Source organism: Dermacentor albipictus, unplaced genomic scaffold, assembly GCF_038994185.2.
Source record: "Dermacentor albipictus isolate Rhodes 1998 colony unplaced genomic scaffold, USDA_Dalb.pri_finalv2 scaffold_19, whole genome shotgun sequence".
NCBI classification, from domain to species: domain Eukaryota; kingdom Metazoa; phylum Arthropoda; class Arachnida; order Ixodida; family Ixodidae; genus Dermacentor; species Dermacentor albipictus.
The window spans coordinates 5,496,385-5,522,163 of NW_027225573.1; the positions used below are offsets into that span (position 1 = coordinate 5,496,385).

General features: G+C 45.7%; 1 long non-coding RNA gene across 1 annotated transcript; it reads left to right on the forward strand.

The window, feature by feature from the left end:
* The first annotated feature begins 4,784 nt into the window (after window positions 1-4,784).
* Window positions 4,785-17,602, forward strand: LOC135917099 (uncharacterized). Its single transcript, XR_010569180.1, has 4 exons — window positions 4,785-4,909; window positions 5,692-5,791; window positions 7,613-7,708; window positions 17,352-17,602. It is a non-coding gene; the product is annotated as an uncharacterized lncRNA (long non-coding RNA).
* Window positions 17,603-25,779: the final 8,177 nt, after the last annotated feature.

Genomic DNA, 25,779 nt, shown 5'->3' on the forward strand with positions numbered 1-25,779 from the left:
GTTGTTAAAAAACGAGCAGGTGCGGCAAATCCGGCGGCCCAATTTCTGGAAGTGTCCTCCAGCTCGAAGAACCATCATCTAGCCTCACTACTGTAAGATCATAAGAAAAAATGGAAAACTACAGGAGCCCTCGGCAGCTGTGTATCCAATCCATCACGGGTAGTGCGGAGCAGGTGGGCTATCGAATGACCATTGTTCTTTGTCCGATCACGGAGTAATTCAGCGAAGTCAATATTAATTTTTATAAAAAGCTGAGGACTCCTAAGCACTTCTTGTGAGTTGTGAATGCGAAAGCATTGGGGTCCATTTGAGCGCCTCGGAGCGGTCCTTCGAGTTATTAATTCCTCGCGGGCAAATGAGCGCGTTGAGGCGCTTGGCCTGGTTTAGTCAAGTGCGTAAGGCACTCGGCTTCTGAGCGTGGGGTCGCGGGTTCAAAACTCATTACCACTAACGTTGTTCCTTTCGAATTTATTGTTTTTTATGCATTAATTTCTGTATAGCGATTGCCGAAGCAATGTTCAAGCGCAGGCAAGAGCTTGCGCGGATAACACCATATTGCGAGAGCGAGGATGACGTGGCGTCGCGGCGACGCCCTCTCCACTCACGCAACACCTGGCGCGCCTGCGCTGCAGCAAGTGTCCCCTTTCACCCACTCTGCTCCGTTGAGGCGTGTAGGCGACGTGGAGTCGCAGCCACTGGAAATTTAAGAGCCGCTTCACTGCAACCGACGCCGGCTTTCTCGCTCACTGGACCATTTCATGCTTTTGCGTAAAAAATAATATTAAGACAGCATGAGCCTCGCTAGTTCACAATCTTCTCATCTCGCAAACTTGGAAGGTGATATAAATATATGACGCTGGGGCTTCGCCGTTCCGAAGCCATCAAATTAGAAGAACTCTCACCGGTCTAAGCATGTACGTACGTTGAAGCAAGGTGTGATAGTGAACATATAAGTAGTTGCAAATTAAGATTTTTCATTTTATTGATATATGGCTTGGGTGCACTCAAGATCACTGGGAAATGAGAGTGCATCACTCGTGACGGATGAATGTTAAACACGAAGAGAGAGATGAATACAGAAAGGCAGGCAGATAAGCCGAACCAGAGGCGGGTTGGCTACCCTCGCAGGAGAAGGCGATTGCTGAAAGATTGCAGAATGAAACATAAGTGTCGTTGCAGGGTCATCATATGGATCTGGGAGAACGAACCTTTTTGCACATAAGCCTCGTGGTTTGGCTACAGCAGCACACAAGAAGCGGAATATTTTATACAGACATGCCGGTGAAGAACATCCTTCAATCATATTAATATACTATACTATTATCGTGAATTATTTAGCTATAACTGCACTTAATAGAACAACCACGAAAAACTGGGTCAAAAGGTAAAGTCACGGAGCGCTTATGTCGTGCTGAACCGTGACTCTACTGTTCTCTATGCTACTTTTCTCATTTCTAACAAAAGTAACGTATCCAAATGATCGCATAATAATAGGGACCATTTGGCAATCCGACTATTCTAAAGCGTTGTTTTACAGCAATAATGCTCGTCAACTTGCTGTATTTTGCAAGACAAGGCAGCTAACGCCAACGTGCTCGAAATAACGCTGTAAGCGAGCGTAGATTTAACGATAGCAATGAGCGGAGAAAACAGGCTATAGTAATGAAGAGCAAGTCACATTGGTTGCTTTTAACATGCGCAAAGAAAATGCCACGCAGTCGAAGGCGGTTACATAGGCATGTTGATAATAAAGGTCCGGAATGTGTTCCGAAATGGTGGTATCATTAAAGAGATCGTGTCTGAATGTAATAAAAGAGACACAGCTTCGTGCTTTGAATGAGAAATTGCATCTTCAATTCCACGCAACTATTCACGGCAACGCTGGATCAGCAGACACAGAGAAGTGAAACATTTCAATAAGATAGGTTGTCGTATCCACGTGTCACCGGATAATAAATTCGCATGCCTTCGCTGCTACTAAGTACGCAGTTTCTCATCTAAATTATGCGCTGCTAGCCTCTTACGCATTCATATTATTTTTCGGCGGGTCGCTACGGGGAGTTCAACGAAAAATTGTCCTTCTCTCGCGTCATCTTGTGCCACATCACCTACTGCGGGTAGCCTCGCGCCCATTAGTGTATACCGTTGCACTTTGACTCGCACGTTTAATTTATGCGCACCTGTCTTCCCCCGTCCGTCTTCCTCATGGAGTTCCGCGTGTAGATTGCATTTTCTTGTGGTTGCCAGTTTTCTCACATTCCCTCTCTAAGCAGTACCACCATCCGGCGAGTACCATCGCCGTCTTTCTAATGTGCGCAGGTAGCTGAAATGCACTTGCTTAATTACAATAGCAAGAAAATAATAAGAATAATGTCAGTATTATATTGCCAAAGTGTTACCGAAGCTTGCGACCCTTTGCGACACCAGCTGGCTGCTCTTGCCGTCACCTTCGCGACCTCAAGTAAACAGCCCCATTCATCCGTAAGGGTCATAAGCGGTCTCCTTCGCGCGTAATAATATTTTGTGTGCTGTCAACTATATAGATAATAAAGCTTTCTTTTTTCGACTGCTGCACTCGTACCTAGCTCAATTTTCGCCGCGTGAAATCGCTATTGCTTTCTGCTATTGTCCTTACTGACGCTTTTATATAAGTAATCAAGAGACCGAGTTGATTTCAAAAATAAAAGAGGCACATATAAATACTATTTATAATACGTCTCTTTTTTATTTTGTGAAGAAACAACTACGGTAAATCACTTTTGTGGAAATCCGCAGTGTGGGGAAATGTTTTTAAAGGAAACATGTGTCACATATTCGACTGTAGCACAAGGCTACATAGGAAACCCGTACGTTTTTTTCAAAAATGGAACTGTTCGTCTAATCTCATCTGTCGCACATAAAGTTTGATTGCTTACAACGCCAGACTGTCTAGTCTTCTACAAAGCATGCGCAAAGCGGCGCGTGTAATTGCTTCGCCGCACGTACGTTGCCTAAACGTAACTGTTATGAGGCAGTGGTTAGAACATCTCTTTACAGCAAGCGAAAGGTCATAAGCTTGAACCCCGACCGGAGCCACAATGTGTGCGACAATGTGTGGCCAAACACTGTCGATCGTTTTCTATGCCGGAGCAATGACAGTGGCGTGGCTAAGCTTTAGCTAACACTGATGTTGACCAGCACGCTAGGAACACTGTTGGCAAGCATGTTGTGTGGCATTAGGAAAGCATTTGCTGCAGTGTGAACAGGCCGTAAGCAATGCAGCTGACGTCGAAGTTGCACTATAGGTACGCAGGCTTCGCAATTTGCCGGGCAGAGATTTCGCCAAAAACTTAGAGCTGCACTACCGGCTTTCTTCCACCTCCCCGTCCCTCACTTAACTCGTCGTATATGTCAGCTATTTTCATCTGACTTTCGTCATTATTAGCGCAATCTTTCTAACCCTTGCATGGTGCGGTGATGAATAGTGAACTCAAACTTCTGTTGCTTTGTGGCTACGGTGTTGGGCTGCTGAGCACGAGGTCGCGGGATCGAATCTCGGCCACGGCGGCCGCATTTCGATGGGGGCGAAATGCGAAAACACCCGTGTGCTTAGATTTAGGTGCACGTTAAAGAACCCCAGGTGGTCGAAACTTCCGGAGTCCTCCACTACGGCGCGCCTCATAATCAGGAAGTGGTTTTGGCAAGTAAAACCCCGCAATTTAATTTTTTTTTCTGTTGCTTTGTTAAAATGATTCCTTGCTTTCCCTTCATGCCCAGCGCATTACTACAGCTGCTTTAGCTTCTTCGCGCGCGTGTCAGTGCTAATGGCCATCGGCGCATTTTACATTACAGTGGTTAAGGAATTACTTGCATTGAGAGTATGAGGGAGACCAACTTTATTTAGGAACGACTTGTCGCCGAGGCCGTCGGCGTTGGTAACACGATGTCGAGTAGTGCTCCATAAACTTTAATTGTGGGTCAGCCAGACATTGGTTGACGACTATATGTATGATAATCGACGTTTGATTCGTCTCACAACCAATAAATAAAATAGAGCAGAAGGATATTGGCATAATCAGCACAGCGGGAATGTAAAATTTATGAAATATACCGTTCAATTCGTGTGGTAACCGTGCTGAAGATTTTTTTTTGTCTGTATAAGGAACACTGAAGCCAACAGGTCGACGTACAGACGTCCCTTATTTTCCACTAAGAACCTAGCGTTGTTACGAATAGTCCTATATATGGCAATTAGTCAGGCCGAACTTCTTTTAGAATAAGCGAAGATTTCGCCCCTGATTTTTTTTTTCGAAGCTGTCCTGCCTTTGTCTCACCTGTTGACAAGTTTCTTGACGGGCCGAGCAACTGTTTTTTGTCGACAATGCCGGGATTCAACTGGACAGGTCTACAGCTGGTCGATATCTGATGATCATATAAATATTTTTTACAAAAACACTTTACAATCCAGATTTTTAAACCTGCTATTTCTTCCTGCTTTTAAAACAGCTCATTTGGATTTGTTATAACCGTGCAGCTATATAAGACGGAAGCAACTGAACGCGTAAGAAGGTATGCGTGCGTTTTTAGAAACCCTCACTTATGTTTATGTTTTCCATTTCAAGTAATTATTTTTGCTATTCACCAACGTTCAGCAATACGCAGCCTTTGTTGTATCTGAGCAAGCGACCCCCCCCCCCCAAAAAAAAAAAGATTTTAAATTGTCAGGTTATAATGCTTCTGAGGTGAGAAAAGACGTTCAACACGTCTCGACGCTTCTTAACGCAGCTCCATTCGCAACTTGAAAAAAAAAAAATATGGATCTGCTGTTGGAGAAGGCGTCCACAAGCATGTGCATATATAACTAGGTGCAGATGGCTGCCACGAAGTTGGGTTGAAGTGTCAGGAGTTGCCTGGGCTACCGATTTGTAAGGTAAGCGCCGATAAATGTAGGATAGTGATAAAACACATATTATTTAATAATGTGATTAGCACGTGCAAACCCTAAAATTGCAGTGCCAGTAGCATTAACTGCTCACATGATACAACCGATAACATTTATGCATGTCGAATAGTAGCCTACACGTGCAGAATAACTGAAAAAAAATTGAAATGCTGGGCATATGTGAATGGAACACAGCCGCTTAAGCGGGGGGTATCGCGAGTTCTCCACAATGCAGCTATTTTCTCGAACGCTTTCGTTCAGCGTGGAAACTTGGCTACCGCGCGCTCATTTTATTCACAATTTGTCACATTTCTCACGTAAGTTCCTTTTGTAAAGCTTAACAAATCTGCAGTGACAGAAAAAAGTACAAGTAGCACAGCAGCAAAAGTTGCAAGCAAAGGATACATTCTGAAGCTTATTGATTTAAATCAAGACTTGCGTTTGCGTTCACCACAGTGCATCTCTGAATTTAAAGAAATTTTGTTTTCTTTCTTTTTTTTTCACGGCCTCCCGTACGTGGTAAGAAAAACTTTTGCTCGTGTACGAAAACCCCTATACTAAAACCATTATACGGAAAGCTGAGCACTGAACACTCTAGGAAAGAGAACAGATATGTTTGATGTCGAGCATCTTTTCAAACCTCTGAATCCCTCCACGCTTCACCTTTTGACAATTGAGACATCTCGGCTTGCGCTATTGAAATGTCGGTCACCCCGCATTGTATGGAGTGCAGTGAACTGTTTCGTTGATATACGTTTTCGCTCTAACAGGACTACGCAGAAGAGACCACAAGTTTTGCTAGGGCAAACCTTCGTAGAAGAATGATTAAGCCACTGCCCACAGTAGCCTCCATGCTTCTAATAGCAGCTGGTGAGTAGAAACAACCCTCGATGAAAATGTGCCACAAATGGTGAAGTTTTATCTGGACCTTAGCTTTATGGCAGCATGGATTATCGCCATGAAAGAGACTGCATTTAGAATTTTTTAATGAGATTCTCAATGTGAGCTTATCTTTCGTATACGACTTTAATAGTGTGATATGTTAACAACCGCGATTATAACAGCACGTATGTTTGCTTAAGATAACCTTTGAAATGAAGACTGCGCATTAAATGGTTAAACGATAAAAAGTGCTGTCGTGTTCATTTCATGGCTTCATTAATGGGAACATCTACGTGTTAAGACTCTGTGCAAGAAAAGCGCTTAGTTCTTTCGACTGAGAGCCGTCAACAAGTTATAATGTGATTAGCATTCTTAGGGTACTTTATATACTTTCCGGAATTCTTCCATCACGGCCGCTGGATAAAAAAAGAAAGGTGCGGCCTGCTGCGTGCGCCGAAAACGCTGTTATCCGCCGCGGAGCTACCAGTCGTGGTCTGTTGTCCGGGATCGGCATAGAAAATGCACCGAAAGCTGCTGTCAGGCTGTATAGCCTTTTGCGTTTGCTTCGATTTCTGTTGATGTACAGAAAAAAAAATCAATAAATCAAATCAAATCAAATCAAATGCGCGAGGAACGCGCTTTGAACGCCGTCGCCCGCGGAAACCGACGCGTCGCGTCCCCGAGAGCTAGCGCCGTTCGGCCCGGCCAAGCGGCCGAGAATGCAACTTCGGCTGAGAAATTCGCTCCCATTGCAGCCTGCCTGACGTGATAGGCCGCGCCTTCTTTTTTTTTTGTCCAGCGGCCATGCTTCTATCTTTGTTTCCATGCCTCTAACCATTTTCCTGCCAACTTGGCCAACCGCGTGGTCCATGGTATAATGGGTAGAGCATCAGGCTGCTATGCTGAATGGACCATATTCTAAACCGACCGTCGGACCAACTTGGGTCTCTGGGTATGTGAGAGTCGGTACGTACCGCATTTCAATGAACCACTCTCACACCAACTTTGGTGTCTAGCTATATGCCACTATGTACGTTACGTTCTTAAATGTCAAAAAAACACTCCTTTAATGTTCCTCGGTGGCTGGACGGAAGAGAATCAGCGTCATATAGCATATATATTGATGCACACGCCACTCGCGAACTTCGTGGCGGTGGTGCCAGATGGCGCAGCGTACTCAGGGAGAGGCGCAAGAAAGGAGCCTCATACACACACATACAGGCATGATGCAGAAAAAGAAAGAAAGAGAGTAAGCACTGAGTGCCTGTGGGGGGGACACTATACACAGGGGCACTATAAACTGTCTCTTAAGTCGGTACACTTCAAGCCTTGCACTAGTGCACGAATCGCTTTTGGTGCCAGTGACGGGTGTGGCAACAGTACGAATATCTTTGACTTGGTGAACGGTCTTGAGTCCTCTTTCTCTTCCCCTTTCCCCAACCCCCAGTGTAGGGTAGCAAACCGGGTGCTCTTCTGGTTGACATTCCTGCCTTTCCTGTCCTTGCTTTCTCTCTCTCTCTCTCTATCTGATGCAGGACACCTTTTGGCAAAGGCAATACGATGCGTCGCTACATTGCTTCAATGCTGACCGCATTAGCGTAGACATTCATCGTTAGACGGCTTCTGCCAGAATTTTTTGCTGTTTAAGGAGTGATTGTTTAGCGCTTTCCGGCACATGGGTCATTCTGCCAGTGTGGTGAATTGCGCGACCAGCTGCTTCAGAAGGTTTGACGTATTGAAAATGCATCGGCTGCCGAAAGGCAAAGGTCGCATACAATATTATCCTTTTATTTTTCAATTCTCATCCAGGGATGGCTTTTGCAGCTCCACAAACACCTCCAGGGACCGTAGCCTTGGATGCGCTTCAGCATATGAACTTATTCGCTACTACACCAATTAAAACAGGTGAACAACTTTTTTTCTAGAAGCCGTGTAATTAGTCGAATAAGTGACGCGACGTATGTCCCTTGCCGTTCTTACGAAAGTAGCCCCAGTCACGTAAAGCCCACAGGAAAGAAGGTAATCATTAACTCTGATCAATAACTACTGATGTGAAACTTTCGCAGCAGCATGCCCGTAGGTAACAAAGAACGTGGTTGCTTCCCTCTCGTTGGGCTTGGGCTGCCGTCCTTGTTGTATTCCCGAGTTCAACTGCATATTTTGCCAGGTACCTAGCCTAAAATTAAATTTACCGTTCAGAAATTTTTTCTCTTCCTGTTGTTTCATTTCTTGCCAGTAACCGTGAGGACTGCGTCCACTATGGCCTCATATGTATCTAGTTCTAATACGTAAGCTGGCAAGTATAGTATGGTATGGTAAAACTTTAATGAAGGTCCTGCAGATCGTGAGTCTTCACGAAGCGGGCCGCTCCCACGTGGGAACCGAAAGGCCGAGCCTCTCGGCCGCATCGTGGGCCTGCTGGACAGCCCAGAGTTGGTCAGCCAGGAGAGGGCTGCGGAGAACCACCTCCCATCTGGCCGAGCTGTTAGCGATGATAGAGCGTGACCGGGCACACCTCCAGAGCATATGGTCTAACGTGGCTGTATCTCCACAATCGTGGCAGGTAGCGTTGGTGTAAGTATCCGGATAGATTTTATCTAAGAGCGACGGATTCGGATAGGTATTCGTTTGTAGTAGACGGAGCGTTAATCCTGGAGCTCTATTTAGGCACGGATAAGGAACAAAGTAGGTTCTACGGCTGAGATAGTAGTGTTTGGTAATCTCGTTGTAGGTGGAGGGCGTGTCCCGGTTCTCCGAGGAGTCGGCTTCCGATTGGTCGAGGATAGCGCGGTGGGCAAGTTCACGCGCAGCCCCGTGAGCCGACTCGTTGAGGTTGGGAGGAGCACCCTTTATCTGACCCTGATGTGCCGGAAACCAATAAATGAAGTGGTGCGTGATTGGCTTGCCCCCAATAAGTCTGAGGGCCTGTTTGCAAACGGTGCCTTTTTCAAATGCTCTGACTGCATATCTTGAATCACTATAGATGACATCCCGTGAGCTATCCAGCAGGGCTAGTGCCATAGCAATTTGTTCAGCTATTTCGGAGTCCCTCGTCCGAACCGAGGCAGCATTGGTGATTCCTTGCCGACCATCAACAGTGACGATGGTGAACGCCCGACGTCCCTTACAAGAAGCGGCATCCACAAAGCTGACCTGTCGCTGATCACTGTGTATTTGCCTAAGGAAGTTGGCCGCCCTTGCCCTCCTTCTACCGCGATTATGATCGGGGTGCATGTTCCTAGGTATTGGCGCGACCATAATGTTCTCACGAGTCGACGGAGGAACGTCAGAGAACTCCTCCGCTGCTCTATCGGGGTGATATCCGAGTTCCTGCAAGATGGATCTCCCTGCTTTCGTTGTTATGAGGCGAGTTAGCTGTGCGCGCTCCTGGGCCTCTGCAATCTCTTCAAGAGTGTTATGAATGCCAAGCTGCATTAAGCGCTCTGTACACGTGTAAACGGGTAACCCGAGAACCCGCTTGGTAATCTTCCTAAGCTGTGCATTCAATTTATCCCGCTCTGCCCGTTTCCATCGATGCATGGCTGCCACATATCTAAAGTGGCACAGAACGAAGGCATGCATTAGTCGAATGAGGTTATCCTCTTTGAGTCCATGATGCCGATTTGATACTCTCCGAACTAAACGAACAGCACTTTCAGGTTTACCAATTAGCTAGCGTATGGTCTTGCCATTTGTACCCCCTGACTCAACGATCATGCCCAAGACCTTGATTGAATCGACTCTGGGTATACGACAACAGAGAGAGAGAGAGAGGGCTCCTTATTAGAAAAACAGAGAATTTTGCCGGCGCGTATATAACCGCTGGCATGCTACTCTGTATAGGGATGGGGAATGGGATTAAAAGATTCCAGAAAAGAGTGGGAGAAAAGAAAAGGATAAAAATAAATATGAAATGTCCGAGTGGACCTGATACTAATTTTTACAGGTGAGATGGCACGTAAATTTAGGCTTTTGTACAGGAAGGATGCAATTCTTAAAGCTTTCCTATTTGACCAATTTCTGTCAGGTATCTGAACAATAAATCCAAAACCCGTCGCTGTTTTGAAGGGCCGGGCATTGGACCTAAGATGCTCGGTAACGTTGACGATTCGGGGCAAATCATGTCCATTTGGTGGTCAAAAAATTGTCTCTCGTCGCAGTACGCGGGGCATTCTAGTAATATGTGCTCAATTGTCTCTAAGTTGCGACAGTTATCACAGTATGGGTTAGTGGTAAGTCCTATGCGGTACGGATAATTGTTCGTGTATGCCACGTTCAGTCGAAGACGATGGTACAACGTCTCTAAGTGTCGAGGAAGGGGTCGTGGAATTTTCGGTCTGATTTCTGGGTCAATGTAACGTAGGAAGTTGTATTGGTGAAGCGGCAGATTCAAGATGCGGTCTTTTTCTTGATAGGCATATTTTTTTGCCATGGTTGGAGCGTCGGCTTTTGTAAAATATATTCTTCTGAATTTGCGGTAATGGAGTCCATTTCTGGCAGCTTCGTCCGCTTTTTCATTTCCCGAAATGCCGGCATGGCCAGGTATTCACTGGAACTTTATGCAATGCCCAGCAATCTTAGCACTGTGGTGAAGATAAGCAATGTCAAATGCTGCAGGTTGATTATTGCAACGCTTGTGCCTGTTCCACATACTTTGTAGGGCTGCTTTTGAACCTGTGAAAATCACCCACGTCTTTGGCACCTGCTGTCGAAGTACATACACAAGGGCCCCCTTAATGCCATATAGCTCCGCTGAAGTAGATGATGTCGCTCGCTCAAGACGAAACGAGAATCGTTGCCCTGTAGAGGGAACAAAAAGTCCTCATGATGAACGATGTGGAGTTGTAGAGCCATCTGTGAAAATGTGCGTTGCGGCCGCGTATTCTTTGTGCATATATTCTAAAGCTACCTGAGAAGTCGCTGCTTGAGGCATTTTCTTTTTCGCACTGATTCCAGGTATGTATGGCACGATTTCCAGTGGGGACAGTGTCCATGGTGAAATGTTTCGCGGCATAATTTGTGACGCCTGAGCAGGAATCGAAATAGATATGCTTCCGACGGCCTGCCCAAAGCTAGATGTCGCACGGGTTCGGGAAATATCCTTTAAAAATTGAGTCTTCGTATGAATGACGTGGCGGAGGTGTATCCGAAGTGTCTCCTGCGAACATAGCACTTCCAGAGGCAGGCATCCAGCTTCTGCTACAGTCCCTGAGCGGGACGACCCCTTCGGAAGGCCAAGACATACGCGAAGGCAGTTGTTTCGTGCTGCCTCGAGTTTTCTCTTGCTTGCGGGAGACACTTCGTGCAGGATCGGGAAGTAATATCGTAGTGTTCCATCAACGTAGGCCTTATGGAGGAGCACCATTGATCGACAGTTGCTGCCCCACTGTGATCCGGCTAAAAATCGGAATACGTGCGACGCCGAGGAAATCTTCTCACTCAATTTTTTTCACTTGGGGCGACCATGTGAGGTTCCTATCGATAGTCACTCCAAGAAACCTTTGCGTCTTGACGTATAGAAGGGCGCGACCACCCAACACTAGTGGGTATTTTTCCATACACCTCCGCGTGAAAGCCATGGCAACGCTTTCTTCGGGGGACAATTTCAGACCCCTTAGATTTAGGTAGGCCGATATATTTGCTAGCGCTCTCTGGAGGCGTTGTTGGGTGGTACTGCGGGAACGCGCCGCACTTCAAATGCAGATGTCGTCCGCATACAGTGTGATTTTGACGCCAGGGGGCAGGTTTCTTTTCAGATGGATTAGGACTAAATTAAATAATACCGGGCTTAACACAGCTCCTAGTGGCACTCCCTTCTCGACGGCGTAAAGCGCCGTGGGGCCATCCGGGTACACATGAAAAGTTGGCGTCCTTGAAGATAGTCTGCAGTCCATGCGTAGAGCCGTCCTCTAAGACCAAGGGTTTCCAAAGCGTGAAGTATTGCTTTATGATAGACCGAATCATATGCTGCCTTAATGTCTAAAAATAATGCAGTAGGTATGTTTCCAGAGACCAATTCCTCTTCAATTGATGAAACCAAGGCAATGACATAATCAATTGCGGATCTATTTTGCCGGAAGCCATTCATTTCCTCCGGGTAAACTTTTGCAGTTTCCAGGAACCAATTTAGTCGGTTGTAGATCATTTTTTCGAATAGCTTCCCTACGCAGCTAAGCAGAGATATGGGTCTGAAGGAGGCGTAATTTGTTGGCTGCTTCGATGGTTTCAATATAGGAATGACTTTCGCAAGCTTCCATTCCGTAGGAACCTCCCCAGTTATCCATGAGGCGTTGTAGTACTCCAGAAGGCGTGCGCGAGATGTGTGGCATAGATTTGCGAGCGCTTCATAACTCACGCCGTCATGGCCAGGTGATGATCGCTTGTTTACGTCGCTGATTGCTGCCGTGAGCTCTTCGATGGTGAATGGTAATTCTAAGTCAGGAAGGGTAGCTCGAGGTGGACTAGGCTGACGACTTGCAATTTGCTGCGAAGGTTGTGCCCCGTTGGAAAGGAGCCTGCAGTACTGCTCTGCTACCTCTTTCAGGGATGCGCGCTCATGTAATGAGAGGGCGATAAAAGGATAAAGCTGCTGCGGCTCTTTGCGAATGCCTCTGATGACTCACCAGATTTTGCTCAGCGGTTGTCGTATATCCAGTGTCCCGCAAAAGTCCCTCCACTTTTTTCGGTCCAGTTTGGTGAGGTAACGTCGTATATGTCTTCGTGCCCGTCGACAAGTTCTGAGGTCTTCGATATTCTTAGTACGTAGAGCCTTCCTTTCGGCACGCCTTCGAATGGCACATAACCTTTCAAATTCCTCGTCGTTTGTTTGTACATTACAATGCTTAGTGGCAGAGCGGGTACTTTGTTTGAGGCAATGAGCTATTGTCGGTATTATTTCTGTATTCGTAGTCGAGGCTGTGATGCCTTTGTCTACGGCTGCTGTGTAAGCTTCCCAGTCTACCGACTTCAGTTTCACTTTTCTGGGCGACGTCCGAAAATGAAGGGCAGAGATTAGGATCGGGCAGTGATCACTACCTCGAGTCTCGAAATCTGTACACAATCCGAACATAGGGGCCACTTGATTTGATACGAATGTGACGTCAATGCAGCTAACAGTCGTCGGATTTTTCAGGTACGTTATGGTGCCATCGTTCAAGGGCTCTATATTGTATTTTGCAAAAAGCTTCGCCAGCTTGGCCCCCCGAGCACATGTATGTGAACTGCCCCAGATCTCGTTATGTGCGTTGAAATCGCCCCATATAATATGTGGAGACTGAGTGTTTGTCAACAAGTTTTCCAATCTGGTCACGTCGAAAGGTGATCCTGGTTCCAAGTAGACGCCGATCAGGGTAAACACTTTGGATGCAATCACTGTGGTTGCGCAAATATATTCGTTTTTGTCATGTGGTGTTACGTCAATCGCAGAGGCAGGTATGTCGTTGCGAAATCCAACGAGCAGTCGCCTTGAATGATGAAAATAATACCCCTTTATCCTAAAGTGCTCGTCGACGCGAGACTCGGAAATGACTAAAAAAGGGAATCGGTACACTCGCGTAAGATGCTTAAAGTCTGCTAACTTCGAGCGCAATCCGCGAGCGTTCCACTGGAATATAGTACATCTGCGGAAGTGTTTGTTGGTGGACACCGCTTGTGAGACGATTGTTGGCGAAGCCATCGTTGCTACTACGAAAAATCACGGCTTTGCGCCGTGAAAGGAGACGACACTAGCGGTTCCAAAGCCAGGACGGCCTCTACTTCAGGGATGCTCTTAAATGATGGGCTGGCACGGAGAATAGCCTTGATTGCGGCGAACATCATGGGAATCAGCATACTTGATATCTCATTTGCAGTGCTACCATCTAGCAACCTTTCTTGGTTCTTCCTGTTCTTCTGATGCGACCTTGAGGACACTTGTTGCTATCGTGGGGTTGAGGTTATATCACTTGAGGGTTTTGATGGATTCGTTGCAGTTGAAGGCCTTTGCTGGTTTTCTTTCACAACTGAGGCGTAGGACTTTTTCAAAGCCGTGTCGCTGCGCTGCACCGTGTCGTGTTGCTTTTGGTTTGTAGATGTATACATCACATCCGGATTCGGTGGTGGTTCTCGTCGTTTCCGTACTTTTCCTTGGATTTGCTCCATAGTCCGTGCAAGAGTGGCTGATTTCTTTTTAGGACACCCTCCGTATGACGCAGCATGCTCAGCTCCACAGTTTGCACACCGAGGCTGGGAACGTGACGTACACTCCTTATGCGTATGTGGACCAGTGCATATCTTGCAGCGGATGGGGCCTTTACAATATTTCGTTATATGTCCATGTCTTTGACATCTGAAACATTGAGTAACAGACCCCACGTATTCCGTCACGGGATAACTGCAGAATCCAAGCGACACTCGGTTTGGTAAAGGGGCGTCCTTAAAGAATTCCAGGATGACCGAGCGTCATCGGGTTTCCGTTACTACGCCATTTTCGTTAGGGACGTAGAAAACTTGCCTTTTCGCAGATATGACTCCTTGTTCGCTCAAATACTCCTTGAGGTCGTCATCTGAGTACTCAACAGGAACGTCCTGCATCCCCCGTACGTGGCAGAGTAGGAGTATGGAACTCGAGCTTCTACAGGAATACCCCATAGATCTGTCACTGTGAGGAGATGATTGGCTGCGGGAAGTGTAGACATTGTCACAATGAGGCTTCCATCCTTGTTGAGACGGTGGCTGAGTATCTTTCCTTGGGCTGTTGTCACGACCGCAGAAGCCAGAAAATTTGGGTTTACTTTCCATAAACTGCTGCCAGGCTGAGTTGGCTTGAACAGGAACACCTGCGGCTCTTTTCTTTTTGTAAGAGACAACAGTGAAGGCTGTCTGATCCATCTCTCCGTTGTCTCCTGCAGATTCTCTTGTGTCGATGTCATCTTCACGTAGCCTTTTCCTTGCTTGCTCATCTTCTCCGTGGTCTACAGAAGCAACGTGCTGACCTGATTGCTGATTGCTTGTGACGGATGCCATCAGAGAATCACGAAGGGCGGCCGACGGCGGAGGCTCGCCGCGCTGCTTCGGTCCGGTGCGCTTCGGGAGCCGCTTGCTGTGCTTCTCTCGCAGGACGGTGACCCCCAGACCGGCGTTCGGTGAAAGAGAGGCACAAAGAGTAAAAATGAGCTCTACACTTGCTAAAAAAGACTTAAAATTACAGACGGGCGTTCGGAAGCCGGCTCAGGGCGGTCTCCTGTACATCTTGATTACCAGGGCCAGGCCAATTCCTACCTGGATGCAGAGTTTGGCGTTAAGGAGATTCGTAGGGTTCTACATGGACTCAATGGTAGATTGAGTCCAGATTGAGAGCAGTCTGCCAAGGTAATGGAACGGGTCCATTCCTCCAAATTTCATTAATGTCCTCTGTGAGGTATGCGATTGATTTTTCATCCAGATTTCGCAACGCCTTGTTGGAGATGCCATCCGGCCCTGGTGTGGATCTACCATTGAGTCCATGTAGTACCCTACGAATCTCCTTAACGCCAAACTCTGCATCCAGGTAGGAATTGGATTGGCCCTGGTAATCGAGATGTACAGGAGACCGCCCTGAGCCGACTCGGAGATATTTGTTAGCAAGCATGCGGATTATTTCGTCCTCAGAGGTCATTACTGCGGCCTCATGTATGGTATGGCCACCCTGAGCCGACTGGGAGATATTTGTTAGCAAGCGTGCGGATTAATTCGTCCTCAGAGGTCGGTGCGGCCTCATGTATGGTATGGCGTCATGTATGGCAAGTATGATTTTCTTTAATTATCCCGGCCGCGGCGGCCACATTTCCAGGGAGCGAAATGCAAAAACACCCGTGCCCAGAGCATTTGGGGCACGCTATACATCCCCCCGCAGTCAAAATTAATTCGGAGTCTCTGACTACACTATACGCGTGCCTCACAATCAAATCGTACGTTATGGCATGTAAGACACCAGAATTAATTCAGAATTTTTAAAATCTGACATATATATTTTGATATTTAGGACATTTTATTATGGCATTTTATTAGCATGGTGAACGTAAATGTCGTACAGCTGCTCCAATTACGCGGAAGAAATGCAATAAAAACGTGACAGAAGAAACGTGAGCTCGAACACATGAGGCTTTCATATAATGTTTATGGCCTGTAGATTTGCAGTAATTCTTAAAAGCACCGATGTAGAGAAAAAATAGGGTTTTTTTTCGGAATTATGGTATCAGAGAAGACATCAATTTAGCATAAGGTAAATAAATTTTGTAATTTGACGTGCAGAAACCACGATCTAAATTTGGAGCACGCACTAGTGAGTGATTCATTCTGACCACTTGTAGTTCAACTTGAGCCCAATGCACAGCACCCGAGCTTTCTTGCATTCCGCCTCCATCCTAATGCGGCCGCTACAGCCGGGATCGAACCCACGACCTCAAGCTCCGCAGTGTAAAGCCATAGCCACTGAGCTACTGCAGTGGGTTGGTGACGACAGGCATAAGCAAACATGCAAAAATCACTCATTAACTTTTAGTGCCCAAATAACCTTTGCGTAACTTTCTTTTCTAGCTTGCGACAGGTGTTTCAAATGCGGAATTGAAGCCAATCCATGCAAAAGGCATGACGGTTGGGTAGAATTCCTGAGGCCGGCGCTGAATGTCTAAACATTCATCGCTCTTGATCTATACGGAATGTTCCACGTAGTTTGACATTCTGAAAAAAATGAACTTTCCTGAGCCACATTCATGGATCATGAAGCATATCTTCTTAAAAGATATTTTATTTGTCAATGACGTGGTACTGACAATTGATAAAAATGTCGTCAGCAATTTCACTAGAAGGAGTTAGCAGCAGTTTTTTTTTCATCGGCTGGTCGATTTCATTATTGAAGAGAAAGTAAACTACGGGAGTTTACGAGAGTTTCAAACTACTTCTTTCACCATAATGACAGTGCACCCGAGAAATTTCTCCGCTCACAAAGGAAGAATCGACGGACTTCTGCCATCATTCGGAATGCAGCTTCGCTGCACGGCAGATTTCCTGAACAACATTGACGACAGGGCGTGTCCTTTCAAATACTTTCAAGTGCCACTCCGGGTGTCACAATCAAGCAGGGTGCGCAGTCACCAATAAAGAAAGTTCATGCGCTATAGATCTGTTTGTACAAGAACAGACGTCAGATGATCGTGGTGCATGTCGGGATATTATATGCGAATAAAGAGAACGCGACCGACCAATGGCAAACCGCACTTACGAACAAAAGGCTTTGCTAATCGGCACCAACGTCCGTGCTCACAAAGTAGTCCATATGCTAAAAATGTACTACGTAAGAGCAGATGCGAGCGAATCGTGCGCTTCTGTGGGACGATGCAAGCATCGCATTTGATCCACATACCTAAGAATGGTACACCGCCAACGCGAAAGAACAGTGCTAGGCAGAAAAGGCCTTTTCTAAAATACGAAAAAAAGGCACCAGACGAGAACTTGCAGCGTCTGCGCACTTCCTGCGCGTTGTTCCTCAAGTGACCGAACTCGTCAATCTCGTCGTCGACTGACTGCGCAGGCGTGTGGAAGCAGGGCGAGCCGTTCTTCCCATTCCTGCCTTTCAATCCTGCCATTGGATTCGTCCTGGGCGGCAAGAAAGGAGTCCTCTTCACAAAGCTGCCCGATGGACAGATCCAGTCAAAGAAGACCTTTTCTTATTTTTCAAACAGCCAGACACTCCCGGGCGGTATTCTTCTGTAGAAATAAACGCCTGATTTGAGAGCTGGTTCGAGGTACATTTATGTAATAAACAGGTTTATTCTCTCTGTCTGTCTGCGTTTGGCTGATTATTTATTTATTTATTCAACTATTTATTTATTTATTTATCTATTTATTTATTTTAGTAGCTTCTACGCCTGAAATCGTCACAGTCGTTAAAGAAAAGCACACATATCTATAGTCAGTTTAGTACATACAAAGGCAGCGTTAAAATGACCTAGCGCTGAGAATGGTAGGTATACGGAAGTGGGCAAGCCATACCATTCATTAGGTGCCTTCAGGATGCAAGAGTCTAAAGGCAAATTCGTGTGACAAAAATGGACGTCCGCTTTCTGACAGTGAATAATGACACCTCGCTTTGCACGCAAAGCAGTTCACTTTTGAGGTGTTAAAATATTTTTTTTTTACACTGTTAGGGAACAAGGATAAACGAGACACTCCTGCGCAGAGAGAGGTTGAAAAAGAGCCGAAGGTGTCTCTATAACGTAAGCCGCTATGGGCTCCTTCCAATAGCCGTCTCTTTTGGCGATGTTGTCCGCCGCCGCTGCCACTGCCACCCGTGTCCGTCACAGCTATCGCCAGAAATGAGAAAAAAATATGGTTGATTCCTCTTTCATAGAAATCGCTGGAACACAAAAGTGAAACGTGTCCTCATAGAAGCTGTTGCATGTTTGCTTCGTGAACTCGCGGTCGCCTCCAGCGAAAGGCGCACGATTTCCGGGTCGGCGACCGTGTTGCAGGTGTGCTAGGCGTCCTGTTGGCGAGCGGCATCCCGCTGCCGAGTCGCTTCGGCGAAGGGACGAGCATTTTGGTCCGGCTCCGTAGTGTCTTGGGCAGCCGGTTGAGTTGCAACGCGCGCAGCTTCCCGAATGCGAGTGGCAGAGCTCAGGCTCGAAGGGCAGGCGCGAAGGCGTTCTGCTTCACTATGGCGTGTCACTCGCCTGTCCAAAGCAAGATTCACCCGTCGAGGTCATTACCTCTCTGCACCGCTTAGCGAAGCAGGTTTCTTAGTTGGTACCATCGCAAGCGAAGCAATAGGTGGCGTGCAAGCACTGTTGATCAGCGGCGTAGCCGGAAATTTCGGTCGGTGGGGGTGGGGGGGTCTCACGTTGCAGCTTGGCCTCCTCGTTAAGAGGAAGCTTTAGCTCGGGTGCTGCTATTTAAATACATGTAGAAGGTGAATTCATTTTTCTCGGCAACCACTGCACCAAATTTCACGAGGTCTGTTGCATTTAAAATAAAAACTGAAATTCTACTGACTTCTCGTTTCGAATTTTTCATTTATGTTGTCAATTCTTTATTAAAGATAGGCAAAACTCGCAAATTTTCAGAACACGAAACAATCCCGCTTAAAACTCTAACTCAACAATGAAAAAGAATATCACAATTGTGTGAATTGCGTCGAATAGTACACCTACAGCGGACAAAATTGGTATGTTACACATGAATCTAAAAAATGTAATATTATGGAAATACAGCTTTTGCAGAACACTTGTACACCACGTAACCAATTCACGTAAGATACAACTTGACAAGCCCAATTTTTACACTTTGACTTTTATAATAGATGCCGTATACAGAATCGCGATATTTGTTCTTGATGCAGAGCTATTAGTTTGTAAACGTCGTGCTTCTATTTCTTCCGCACTTTCGAATTTTTCAAAATATCTTGAACAAAATTCAGGCCCTAAATCAAAATTACGCTTCAAACATATACTAGAATTTAACTTTCTCTCTCAAATGCAACAAATTTCCTTAAAAGCGATCCAGGAGTTATCTCAGAAAAGCGTTTTTGCCTTTTACATGTATTTGAATAGGCCGCTTAGGAGTTGGGCCCGAGCTTCCTCCTAAACAATTTTTCGAGGGATCAAATACATGAATAATAACGGCTTTGGCATGGCTAAAGATGCTACAAACGAATTCTTGAACGCTACGCACTGTCAAAACAAGTAAACTATGTATTTTTTCATTAAAAAAATTTACTTGTAGGTGCCAAGAATTGTGCCCAAAATAACTGATATCAATGCTTCCATGTTTTGTCTATTTAATAAGTAAAGATAATATCACATGAACTTTAGAACTATATCAGTTCGAAACCAGCAAAGCAGTGCATGCCACTGATATGAAAAATGTAAAGGCCATGAAAAGAACAAGTTGAGGACAAATATGTTAATGAAACTGTCATTCAAGAACCTTGCTGACATTTTTGTACATATGCAAGGGCCAGTGAAAAATCTCAATGACGCTGTCATTTATTCCAATGTATTACGCAGGAGCAGCTGCCATCGGTCGTGTATCGTGAGTAATTGCACCGAAATTATTGTCCCAACAGAGAGCACGTATATAAAGCCGTTCTGGAAAATATACGAGGGCGAGTCAAATGAAAGCGAGCCAATGCGAATATATGACAAACGGGGTACTTTATTTAAAAGTAGTCTCCATGATCGTTTAGACATTTGTCTAATTGACTAACGAGTCGCGTGATTCCTGTCTCATAAAATTCCGTGCGTTGCTGCTAGAAAAATTCTGCAACTGACTCTTTCACGTCATCGTCCGACAGGAATCTGTTTCCCTTTAGCTATTTTAGCCCCAAAATGTGGAAGTCGCAAGGCGACAAGTCTCAGCTCTATGGTGGATGTTGCAGCGTTTCTCACTTGAACTTTCTCAGTTTTGTATTAACAACATCAGCGACGTGGAAACGGGCAGTGTCATGGAAAAATTAAAAATTAAATTACGGGGTTTTACGTGCAAAAACCACTTCCTGATTGGCACGCCGTAGTGGAGGACCATGGAAATTTCGACCACCCGGGGTTCTTTAACGTGCACCTAAATCTAAGTACATGAGTGTTTTCGCATTTCGTCCCCATCGAAATGCGGCCGCCGTGGCCGGGATCCGATCACGCGACCTCGAGGTCTCGGGATCGGAGACTGCTGAGCACGATCGTGCTCAGCAGTCTAACACCATAACCACTGAGCAACCACGGCGGGTCCCGCGGAAGTTGTACGCCTCATTTAACCTACAGTGGTGCCCTACTTGATCAGTCAAGGTGGACCAATCTGAGCTCGGTTATACCGCACGGATGGCACTCGGCTAGAGAACCTGACCTGCACATGTGTGGGCATACATAATTGAGGATATATATAATTTTTTTTTAGGAGGGTTCCCACGTTACTTTCAAGCGCCATAGCTCCTGCTCCAAGCCTCATACTTACGTGGAAAGGGACTGATGTCCGCGATAGTCACTTTTTGTTGATTCTGAGTGGTTGGAAGGCATAATTTCTTGGAAAAATGGCCGCCAGAGGAGCAGCGCGAACTCGAGCGGCTTTAGAGACTAGGAAAACTGCCTTTAAATATTTAGACTTGAGGGGAAGCTTCGTTAACAAACTATAACACGGCAATCAGCACTCGAATATAATTATAACCCTAATAATAATTGTAAATATTCATCTCATCTATACGATCTAATGCACGCACTGTTGCTTTGTCTCTGCATGTAGTAGTTAAGAGAGCCAGTTTAAGGGCGGAGAAGAGGGAAGGAAAGGAGTCTCTGAAGCAAACTTGCAGCGCCGTGGTTTTAAAGCGCAACCGTGGTAGAGAAACGGAAGGCGATATAAGCGTGCGTGGCCATGATACGCACACGACAAACTGCCTTAAAATATTTAGACTTGAGGGAAAGCTTCGTTAACAAACTATAACACGGCAATCAGCACTCGAATACGACGAGAGAAATTATTGAGACGTGGAAAATTCCCTCGCAATAAATCTGGTTTGCGAGACAAATGCTTGTATGTATTGAACCTCTTAAAAGATGAGGGGGGGGGAAGTATGCGCTCACCGAGAGGGCGTCGTCAGCACGAAACCACCACCAGGCACCCGACAGAGATGTGGAGAACTTCGCGGCCGGAACGAAGCCTCCCCTCTCCGCCGGCCAAGAGTGGAAAACGCGCTTTCCGATCGCTCAAGGTTGCGCGGACATAGTATAGCTCTAGCGTCTAGGAAAAACCTTAAACAGGTGCGAGGGCGGCACGCATAGCGTGGGAAGCTAGCCGCCAGAATAGCTATCTCAAGGACTGCTGCTGAGGAGGGCGAAATACCTTCGTGTAACTATAATAACCCTAATAGGACTACTTTCAAAGAAAAAAAAAGGAAACGGCCCAGAAGGCTATACTACGAGAGCTATGACTGATACTTTTCTATATATATGTATTCATCTCATCTATGGGATCGCATGCGCGCGCTGTTGCTTTGTCTCTGCGTGTAGTAGTTGAGAGAGCCAGTTTAAGGGCGGAGAAGAAGGAAGGAGAGGAAAGCAATATTGCAGCGCCGTGGTTTTAAAGCGCAACCATGGTAGGGAAACGGAAGGCGATATAAGCATGCGTGGCCATGATACGCACACGACAAACTGCCTTAAAATATTTAGACTTGAGGGGAAGCTTCGTTAACTATAACACGGCAAGCAATTATAAATGCAGCACTGTCAGCTGTAAGGTACCTAATATCCTGTACTAACAAGTGCTCATCAAAGTGTCACTTCTGAAGCTATGTTCCTGCAACATTTATTTAACATTTAACAACATTTAACAAGCATTCTCTACAGTATACATTGAGTTTGTGTAGCCAACTATTTTTGTTAAGTATTCTGATAACAGAGAAGAGACTTTGCATGGGGAATTACAGCATGGACATTTGTATGGGATAACAGCAGTTAAGCTAAAGACCATGAGTACAAAGTCTTTTTCCAAACAGGCACATCAGCGCAGGTCAATGTAACTCAAGTGTATAGTTGCACGCACAACTCAAAGTTTTCATTACACAGGTGTGAGCCAGCACAGACTGCAACAGCAGTTGTATTGCCACTGGTCCAACAGCTAGTCTCAAATGGCCACTGGCCGTAAGAGTACCAAATGTACCAGTAATATCACTCATTGCACATTTATGGTGACCAAATGCATTTGTATCTCAAACTTTTTATTGTACAAGTGAGAGACGACAAAATCTGGAAGCACCACTAGTGGCACCTGCTACAGAGCAGCCTCAACGAGTGGCTGCTTTTATCGAAGACGGTGAATGTACTTGCAACATAGTTAATTGAACGTAATTTTGATGTGAACCTATTTTAATTATACTTATTGTTGTCCGTCTCACATTTGCTGCCTTAGCACCAGATTTGCCTGTGCCAGATGCCTTAGACGATACGAAAGGATGCCAGGACGGCAACTTTGTGGCCACATCTGATGGACGTGCGAGTATGGTTGTTGCTCACCTATACCACAAATTTATCGTTAGCACCCAAATTCAAATAAAACTTTTTCTTCAAGCTCTTCACATGGATGTGTTATAAGCAGCAGTAGCCTCTAGTGCTGTAATACTAGTTGAGTCTGTATATAGCGATAAACACCTTTTTTTCGCCTTCTTCCAGTTCCACTTGTCTGGTGGAATTTTCGTCATGCCTGAGCAAGCGGAAAAACTGTTCAGAAATAAAAAGCCAAGCATCCTTGTGAGAGACACGGCCCAGGTGATCTGGGGCAATGAACTATTGGCAAAAAGAAGTGTCAGCGGCAGACTCGCACCGACAAAAAGTGGCAGCAGCGAGCAGCCATCCAAGCAGCTGATGCCTGCAAAGGTGGAGGTTGTTTATGGTAGGTACTTATTGCTTAAGGTTTGTTAAAGAGTATGCATTTTTTCAGCTGATCACTGTGATCACCTTTTGAGATACATTATTTTGATTGTAGATTGTCTGCGGCACTGGGGTCAGATACACAACCAGGACATCGGCGTTGCGGAGCGTGCTCTGCCGAGGACCCTCAGTGAAATAATTCAAGATGTAAAAAGAAAACTTCGCCTTCCACACTGAGAAAGTGCTGTCAAGTACTAAAGTACCACTGTAAATATTTTTAAATATACATACATTGTTTTTTGACTGCTGGAGTTTTGTCCTCTATGCATATGGCTGAGTGGTTGCTCAAAACAACCAGCTATACGCCCTTTTCCTTGGAAGAAGGGCACTGTATGGAAGTGTGAAACGTAATTGATCTTGTTAAACCTTTTTTCCAGTGCAGAACTCGGCTTGATTTACTTCTGTCTATCAGGTCATTTCCAGCTCAGTAGCGGAGACTCCAAGTGGAAATCGCTTCATTTTCAGCTGGAAACGGCTTCGATTCCAGTTATTACAGGAATCCTTTCAAGCTAGATTGAGAGAATTCTCTAGCTGGAACAGGGACACTTTCCAGCTGGAATAGGAGCACTTTCCAGCTGGAAGAGGAACAAGTTCCAGCTGGATCAGAAGTTCCAATAACCCAGCTGGAAAGAGTCCTTTCCAACTGGAACATTTTCCAGCTGGGAAGGATTTCCGGTTCAATAATACAGCTGGAACTCAAAATTTTTTCCATCTGGGAAAGGTAACGTTCAATAGCTTGGCAACGGAACAAGAATTCAGGATTGCCAGTCAGCCTCTAGAGTCTGTGCAGGAGGATGCTTATCTAGATCACTTGCTCACAGCAGACCCTGATCATGAGAAGGAAATTTACATAATAAAATGAGATGGAGTACATATGGCAGGCATTACCAAATCCCGACTTAGAGCGTACCCCTTTAGTTGAAAACTGTAGTCATTGAATTATACCGGTGCTAACATATGCGGCATAAACTTGGATGTTGACAAAGAAGTCCAGGAACAGGTTAAGGAACGTGCAAAGAGTGATGGAACGAGAAATGTTCGGCCTAACGTTAAAGGACAGCAAGAGAGCGGTGTGGATCAGAGAGCAAACGGGGATAGCCAATATTCTAGTTGACATTAGGATAAAGAAATGCAGCAGATCCAACAAGCTGGAATCTATATAAAGCAAAGCTTTGTGCGAGTTCACAAAGAGTCGGAACACTAGCACACACACACACGTGTGGGTGCACACAAATTATACTGAGCCTTAAATGGAGTTGCTGGCTACTAGTGAGTATGAAGGACACCTTGAATGCATCATGGTTCCGGAGGCAGCGTGCGCATACGTATGTAGTGCAATTCTAATCCATTCTACCCGCAAAGCGTTTACTTCATTACCGTGCAGCCACGGATGCTCAAAGGTGAGCTTTCTGGCTTTGTCTTTATTCTGCACAGCTGGCACGATGGCTGGATGGATGGATGATTGAGGCTCAACCCTTTGAATCGGGCGGCAGCGGCGCGCGCCACCTAGTCTTGAATGGTACTATATGCATGCATACCTATGTATTTACTCCTTTACTTTTGCGTTGATATTATCCACCAATCAGATAGCCCCCGTTTAGTTATTTCTACCTGTTCAAAGTCTATTCTACTTTCACTGTCTTTAAAACCCAAAGCTTTGAATAGTTCCCCGTTACATTAAACTGCAGGGTGAAGTTGTTTACAAGCAAGTATCAGGTGTTCAGCCGTTTCCTCCTCCTCTCCGCACGCCTCGCACAACAAATGTATCTCCTGGTATTTGGCTCGGTACGTTTTAGTCCACAGTACACCTGTCCTGGCCTCAAACAACAATGAGATTTCCTTAGAGTTATTGTAAATATTTTCTTTTCACTATTTCTTGCTTAAACGTCCTGTATGTCTCTAATGCTGATCTGGTTTGCATCTGTTTTCCACATACCCCTCTCCGTCTCCTTAACCTTTTTCTTGACGGACATTGATTCCTTACCTGTCCCCCCATTGCTGTCCAAGTATTTGCTTGTCAATTTTCTAGTTCACTTGTGTCAACATTCCTCAACTTTGTTCCTCAACCTGGTGTCTCAACCTTGTGTCTCAACCTTGTGTCTCAACCTTGTTCCTCAACCTTGTTCCTCAACCTTGTTCCTCAACCTTGTGTCTCAACCTTGTTCCTCAACCTTGTGTCTCAACCCTGTGTTAACATTCCTCGTGTATAAGTAACTAAAAACCTTCCTAGCCCACCGCATTTCCCCCATTTTTCTCAATCGCTCCTCAAATGCTACCTTGCCACTAGCCTCTCTGCCCTCGAAAGAAGACCATCCGAGATCCCTCTGCACCCCAAGATTTGGTGTCAATATGACCATTGCTGAGACCAGAGCCACCTGGTGGTGATGCAAAGAACCGAACAAAGGTGGTGCGTGCCACCTACGCAAAGATTAGTTGGCCTATTCGGCAACAGAACGGGCACACAGCTCCCACGGTCATGAAAACCTGGTGATGTTCGTAAAGAAAAGCTGCATTTTAAAAATGGAGCTCAGCAGGCCATGTAATGTGTAG